This window comes from Mustela nigripes, chromosome 12, assembly GCF_022355385.1.
Source record: "Mustela nigripes isolate SB6536 chromosome 12, MUSNIG.SB6536, whole genome shotgun sequence".
Lineage (NCBI taxonomy): Eukaryota > Metazoa > Chordata > Mammalia > Carnivora > Mustelidae > Mustela > Mustela nigripes.
The window spans coordinates 84,383,080-84,391,073 of NC_081568.1; positions in this window are offsets into that span (position 1 = coordinate 84,383,080).

Consider the following 7,994-nt stretch of genomic DNA (forward strand, 5'->3'; position numbering starts at 1 on the left):
CCTAGTATCCACATCTGCGTTTCAAGTCCCCAGTAGCTAGTGGCTACCATATTAGTTAGCCCTAGACAGTTCTAGTAGCTCTAGGAGCTTTCCCCCTTATCTTGTCTCAGGTTGTTAATCTGACCTACTTCAGCTTCTTCAACCAAGTATTCATGGAGTGAGTACCATTTTAAGTACTAGAAGTAAATGCTTAGTTCTAGTTTTTATGCAATATAGAGTATTTCCTTCTGAAACTGGTTAAAGGAACAAAATAACAAGGGAACTGTTAAGTCTCTTGGTGATAATATAAGAACTGCATGACTGATGTATTATGATCTAAGTATGATGTTCCAAAAGAAAATGAATTAGAGATCATATGCATTCATTTCTAATCCATTTTTTTAAATTTCCCACATCAAAATTTAAAAGCTCACAGAGTGGTCTTCTGCATTGAACACAGCCAGGTAGAAAGCATCAGAGTAGACATTCTTATGATAACCGATTAAACTAAAGCATACATTTTCTATAGTATGCCCCATCTTTAGGTGCTTGATTTAGCTCAATCCAGTAAGAATGCATTTGGACTAAATTAAGGAAACTTCTTTCTCCTGAAGGTGGCGCTGTGAACAAGGAAGAGTAATTAGCAGTGTTCAGTATGGAATTTATTCAGGAGCTATAGGACTATATTATTAGACTTAAATACAATATAGCATGCATTTTGGTTATTCTGATGCCTTTCATAGTCCTAATTGCTGTTTTTCTTTCATTTTGATTGTTGCCCCTTCTTTTTGAGATCAAAATTATTGTCTATTGTCACTGGGCCCATTACTTTGTGAATTTTTATGTTAAGATACTGGGGTTTTGTTTTTTGTTTTTTGTTTTTTACAAAAAACTAATAGCTATAACTTCTTGAATGCTAGCTGTATTTAGCCACACTCACTTCAAATTCATTATAAGCACTTTTATACAAACCTTGGCAGGGGAATAAAGAAAGAAGGTATTTTAAAAGAGTATTTAATGGACCATAATTCCAACATACTCAATTTTGCTGGGAAATAGCTTATGAACTTGTTTTTCTGCTTTAGGGGGTGGATAATATATAAGGAGATAAGATATGATGTTTGTCTTTATTAATCAGAGACTTGACTATATAAGAGACTTTGTTTTGTTACCTGCCACCAGAAGAAGAAAGAAGATCTCATTAAGAATATTTGTGGGGGGGCACCTGAGTGGCTCAGTGGCTCAGTCGGTTAAGCATCTACCTTGGGCTCAGGTCATGATGCTAGGTTCTGGGATGGGGGAGACTGTTTCTTCCTCTCTTGCCTATCTCTGTCTCAGTCTCTCAAACAAAATCTTTAAAAAAAAAAAAAAATTGGTTTCCTGTTAACAAACCCCAACCAACCCTCACAAGAATCAGACCTAGTTTAGTATGGCAAAAGCCACTTAAATTATTTTATCATCAAATATGATAAATTGTGATTCAAACAACCTGAAAATTTACAGTTACCTTATTGCTCAAGAACCTAGCAAAATTTGACAACTGCCAGTTTGAGATCATGTAATTTAAATACATATGTGGATTGACCATCAGCTGTGGCTGCTACCGCTCTGAATTTTTCTATAGAAATTCCCCAGCTTTATGCTCAGATACTTAGTCCAAAAGTGCCCCGAAAACCTAAACTGTAAAACTCTTCAGGAGAATGCGCCCTTCTGCTGCACCATAAGACGGTCAGATCATCACACTTAAATGAAACACTTCCAACTGATGCTTATCCAGTAGGCAAACATACCTGTGTAAATACAGAAGCATTTGGTTAACATTTCATACAGTTCAAATTAGCAAGTGGGTCAGAATTTCAACACGACTGTGTTTACATTTCAGTAATTTCATATGCAAGGGCCTGATTTACTAGAGTAAGGCAGTGGGGCAAAGCTCTTCTTCTTCGTGGAAGTGAGGAGCACACAGTAGCAAACCAGTGATGTTTACAGAGATGTATGGCTGGTAATTTCTTTAGAAGTTTATGGAAATTAGGAAAGTGGCTGTGGGCAAGACAGAAGTATCTACACTCTCTCTTCCTTTGAGATATCATAATGGTGCTCAACTCCCATTCAACAGACATTTACTCTTCGAAAAGCACACACTACAGGGTAAATAGAGAGTGAAAGGAAATCATGCCTCTGGTACTCTCAGGCTAGAAGTGCAGACATACACAACAATGATTCTAATACTGGTAGACTGTGAATGTAGCATAATGAAAATGCAAGGGGCTATGGGATATTCTTTCTATATAAATAAGTATGTAGTCCTCTGTAATTGTTTTCTATCTAGGGTTAAATAATTTCAATTCTTATTTCTCAATGCTTTGTTTACTCCTCCTCTGAATCCTCAGGTTTCAATATTTATCTTTGATTATAAAACTCCAAACTGTACCACCATCATAAAGGCCCCAGAGGCTAAAGATTGGAAGAAATCTCTTACTTCCCCTAATTTCCTAGCATTTTGTTTATTTTTGAAATAACTGTAGAATGTTCATGATTCCATGCATACTTGTTAATATCCAGCCACAGAGTATTGGTTACATAAATCCTTCCACCTCTACATAATGAAATGGAGTCATTGAAGTATTTCAGAAATATGGGGCACCTGGCTGGCTCAGTCAGTAGAACATGTGATTTTTGCTGTTGTTGTTGTATTTCACCATAATATTTTTTTTCAAGTTTTTATTTAAATTCTAGTTAGTTAACATACAGTATAATATTAGTGTCAGGTGTAGAATTTAGTGATCCATCACTTACGTACAATACCCAGGGCTCACCCCAACAAATCCCCTCCTTAAAAACCAGTTAGCCCATCCTTCATACCCACCTCCCCACCAGCCACTCTGTTTCTCTATTGTTAACAGTCTGTTTGTTGGTTTGCCTCTCTTTTCTTCCCCATTTTCATCCATTTTGTTTCTTAAATTCCAAATATGAGGGAGACCATATGGTATCTTTCTCTGACTGCCTTATTTCACTTAGCTCCATCCACATCGTTGCAAATGGCAAGATTTCATTCTTCTTGATGGCTGAGTAATATTCCATTCCATGATGTATATGTCTGTCATCAGTCAATGGACATTTGGACTCTTTCTGTAGTATGGCTATTGTTGATAACACTACTATGAACATCTGGGTGCATGTATCCCTTCAAATCACTATTTTATTTTTTATCCTCTGGGTAAATACCCAATAGTGCAATTGCTGGGCCCTAGCGTAGTTCTCTTTTTAACTTTTTGAGGACCCTCCATACTGTTCTCCAAAGTGGCTGCACCAGTTGCATTCCCACCAATAGTGTAAGAAGTTTCCCCTCTCTCCACATCCTCTCCAATATCTGTTTTTCCTGTGCTGTTAACTTTAGCCATTCTGATTGGTGTGAGGTGATATCTCCTTGTAGTTTTAATTTGCATTTCCCTGATGATGGGTGATGTTGAGCATCTTTTCATGTGTCTGTTAGCCATCTGGATATCATCTTTGGAAGAATGTCTTCTGTCCCATTTTTTAACTGGATTATTTTTAGTGGTTCAGTTTCATAGGTGCCTTATATATTTTGGATACTAACCATTTATCTGAGATGTCATTTGCAAATATCTTCTCCCATTCCAAAGTCTGCCTTTTAGTTTTGTTGTTTCCTTTGCTGTGCAGAAGCTTTTTATCTGGAAGTCCCTACAGTTTCTTTTTGCTTTTGTTTTCCTTTCCTCAGAAGACCTAACTGATAAGTTGTTATCATTATGTCAAAGAGGTTACTACCTTTATTCTCCTCTAGGATTTTGATTATTTCTTGTCTCACATTTAGGTCTTCAATCCATTTTGAATTTACTTCTGTGTTTGGTGGTTCCATACACGTTTTAGGATTGTTTGTTCTAGCTCTGTGAAAAATACTGTTGGTATTTTGATAAGGATTGCATTAAATGTGTAGATGGTTTTGGGTAGTATGGACATTTTAACAATATTTGTTTTTCCAATCCACTAGCATGGAACATTTGTCCATTTCTTTGTGTCTTCTACAATACAGAATGCAGAGCTTTTTCCTCTTTGTGTAAGGCTTATGCTTAGGTATCTTACTGTTTTTGGTGCAGTTGTAAATGGGATTGAGTCCTTCATTTCTCTTTCTGCTGCCACATTATTGATGTGCAGAAATGCAACAAATTTTGGTATGTTAATTTTTATCCTGCAACTTTACTGAATCCATAGATCAGTTCCAGCAATTTTTTGGTGGTCTTTTGCATTTTCTGTATAGAGTATCATGTCATCTGCTGAGGCTAGGACTTCTAGCAGTGGTGAGAACAGACATCCTTGTCTTGTTCCTGACTGTAAAGGAAAAGCTCTCAGTTTTCCCCCATTGAGGATGGTATTAACTGTGGGTATTTTATTTGTAGCCTATTTAATTGGGAGGTTTTTGTTTTGTTTTGTTTTTTTTAAATCATGAATACATGTTGTACTTTGTCAAATGACTTTTCTGCATCTATTGAGAGAATTATATGGTTCTTAGAACATGTGATTGATTCTTAATGTCCAGGTTATGAGTTTGAGCCCTACAATGGGTATAGAGTTTACTTTTTAAAAAAATATTTCAGAAATATGGGTGCGTAGGTGGCTCAATGGGTTGAAGCCTCTGCCTTTGGCTTGGATCATGATCCAGGGGTCCTGGGATGGAGCCCTGCAACGGGCTCTCTGCTCAGCAGGGAGCCTGCTTCCTCCTCTGTCTCTCTGCCTGCCTCTCTGCCTGCTTGTGATCTCTGTCTGTTGAATAAATAAATAAAATCTTTAAAAAAATTTTTCAGAAATAAAAATTGTAAAATAATTTGTATATATATATACAAAAATGGAAGTTGCCATCAAAGCAGGAGGAACATGGGTGTTACTTTTTTTTGTTTACAGTCATTGCTTTTGTAATAAAAAAAATAAGATGCTTCATTTTGTAATAAAATTCTCAAAGGAAATTTTAGAATCTTAGTTTATTAGTATGAGGCCTAACAAATCTAAAGAAAAGAAGTAGAAATTGTATATATGAGAGAATTTTTATATTTTTAAGACTTTTTTTTTTAAAGATCTTATTTATTTGAGAGAGAAACAGAGAGCACGAGCAGTGGGGAGGGTCAGAGGTTGAGTGAAAAGAAGACTCCCCACTAAGCATGGAGCCCAACACAGGACTTAATCACAGGCCCCCGAGACCATGACCTGAGCCAAAGTCAGAAGCTTACCTGACTGAGCCACCCAAGAGCCCCTGAAGACTTTTCAGCCTATTTTTTTTTTTAAGATTTTATTGTTAAGTAATATCTACACCCAACATGGGACTCTAACTCACAGTCCTGAGATGTACTGACTTAGCCAGTCAGGCACCCCTTGGCCAATTTTAAAATAGACAAAATTCATAGATTAAATCACAGGCTGTTCATTAGATCACAAAAATCAGATCCCAGTATAGAGTGGGCAGGTCAGGCTGGCTCCCTAATGATACATAATTATACATAAGGATACAATTGGAGAGTTGCCTTTTCTTTAGATTCTCAAGTTCCTTTGATTTTAAGATTTCTCTTTTAATACAAAAGTTTCCTTGGCTGGGTCATATTATTCAGCGTTATTTCTTGACACCTTAGCAGAAATTAGGTAAAAGCAAGAATGAAATAGGAATCCATCCTGGGCATTGTGGAATAAAGGAGGGGCAAGAGAGTGTGACAGACATCAAGAGTTCCCAGTGCCAAAAACAAACGCTCAAATTTTACTGAGGCAGAAGGAATGTAAATTTCCCGAGTACTTGTGTTATCAATCGAGAAAAAGTTTGTAAGAGTACTTTAAAAGTGTTAGAGTTCTCTACAAATAATAGCTAACATTTATTGAACTCTAATGTGATCACTGTACTTGTTCCCCTTAACATTCAATTATGCAAAATCCTATGGGCAGCCACTTCTGAGTGAAGGAGGCCCTGCCAGGATCTCCCATTTTCCAGATAGGAAACTGAGTCATGCAGAGGTTAAATAACATGCTGGATCCCACAGCTAGTTAAGTGGTTGAGCTAGGATTTAGACCCAGAGGGTGACTCCAAAACCACTCTTAATATTTTAACTGAAATGTAGGTGCTAAGGTTTTCTGGTTGCTTTCTTCATAGGCACTAGGGTGTTTTTTGTTTGTTTGTTTGTTTGTTTTAATGGCTTTATTGAGATGTAATTCACATACAGAAAATTCACCCTTTTAAAGTGTACATAACAGGGGCACCTGGGTGGCTCAGTGGTTTAAAGCCTCTGCCTTCGGCTCAGGTCATGATTCCAGGGTCCTGGGATCGAGCCCCACATCAGACTCTCTGCTCAGCAGGAAGCCTGCTTCCTCCTCTCTCTGCCTGTCTCTCAGCCTACTTGTGATCTCTGTCAAATAAATAAAAGAGTACATAACAGTGGTTTTTAGAATATTCACAGAATCATGCAGGCATCACCAGAGTCAATTTTAGACCATTTTGATGAACCCAAAAGAAATTCCTGACCCTTTAATAGTTTCCCCATTCCCTCCTTCCCCAGCCCTAGGCAACCACTAATCTATTTTCTGTGTCTATGCCAATTCTGGACATTTCCTAAAAATAGACTTATGGTCTTCTGTGGCTGGCTTCCTTCATTTAGCAGAATGCTTACCAAATTTATCCCATTTTACAGCATGTGTTAGTTCTTTATTCTTTTTTATTGCTGGACAATATTCTGTTGCATGGACATACGTTTTATTTACCAGATGATAGACATTGGGCTGTTTACACCTTTTGATTATATGAATAATGGTGCTATGAACATTCATGCAAAAATTTTTGTATGGACGTGTTTCACTTTTCTTGGGTAGGTATCTAAAAGTAGAATTGTTGGGTCATATTGTACCTCTAAGTTGAACCTTTAAGGAACTGCCAAACTGTTTTCCAGAGTGGCTGTGCCAGTTTACATTTCCACCAGCATTATATGAGGATTCTAATTTTTCATATTCTCACCAACACTTTTTTTAAAAAGATTTTATTTATTTATTTGACAGAGAGAGATCACAAGTAGGCAGAGAGGCGGGCCAAGAGAGAGGGAGAAGCAGGCTCCCTGCTGAGCAGAGAGCCCCACGTGGGGCTCCATCCCAGGACCCCGAGATCATGACCTAAGCCGAAGGCAAAGGCTTTAACCCACTGAGACACCCAGGCGCCCCTCACCAACACTTTTTATCTGTCTTTTTTTATTATAGCAATCTCAGTGAGTGTGAAGTTGTATCTACCTCATTGTGGTTTTGATTTGTATTTCCCTAATGGTTAATGATGTTAAGTACCTTTCCATAGTATGCCAATGATTTAATTATTTCTAAAACTTAGAAAATCAAGACTTCAACCAACGGTAATATGGGAAAGTCACTAACCTGCAAAAGATCAGGCTCCTAGCCACAGGATCCAGGTTTCATTCATCTTGGAGACTTTCAGCGCCAAACACCATTCTTTACAGAGTAGAGGTGTTCCACAAGTGTTTGCTGAATTGCAGTCTAGATGTTCTTTTGTTAAGTCAATTGCACTTCCCTGCGGAACTAATTTTAAATGGTATTAACTTCACAAATTAATCCAGAAAAATCTTTTTAACCTTTAACCTTTAACCTTTAAGGTAGCAAAACCGTGATATTAATACAAGCCTGAGCTCTAGGTCCTGCTAATGGAGTGACCTAGTACATTAGAGAACAGGACAAACAGATCTTTCCTAAACCTGTTTTGCTGTGAGCAAAGGACCAGGCCCAGGGGGGCGGGGGACGGGCATGGAAGGGGAGACACTTTTACTTTTTTACTGATACGAAACACACGTACAGTGCGATCATCTTAAATAAATAACGTGATGACTTTTTTATATGAATACACCTGTGTAACCAACAGCCAGATTAAGAAACAGAACATTTCCACCACTCTAGTGTCCCGCATTTTGTTTTCCCTATCGGTCCTGTCACTATAGGTACCACTTCTCTGACTTCAAAACCCTCCGTTTTAC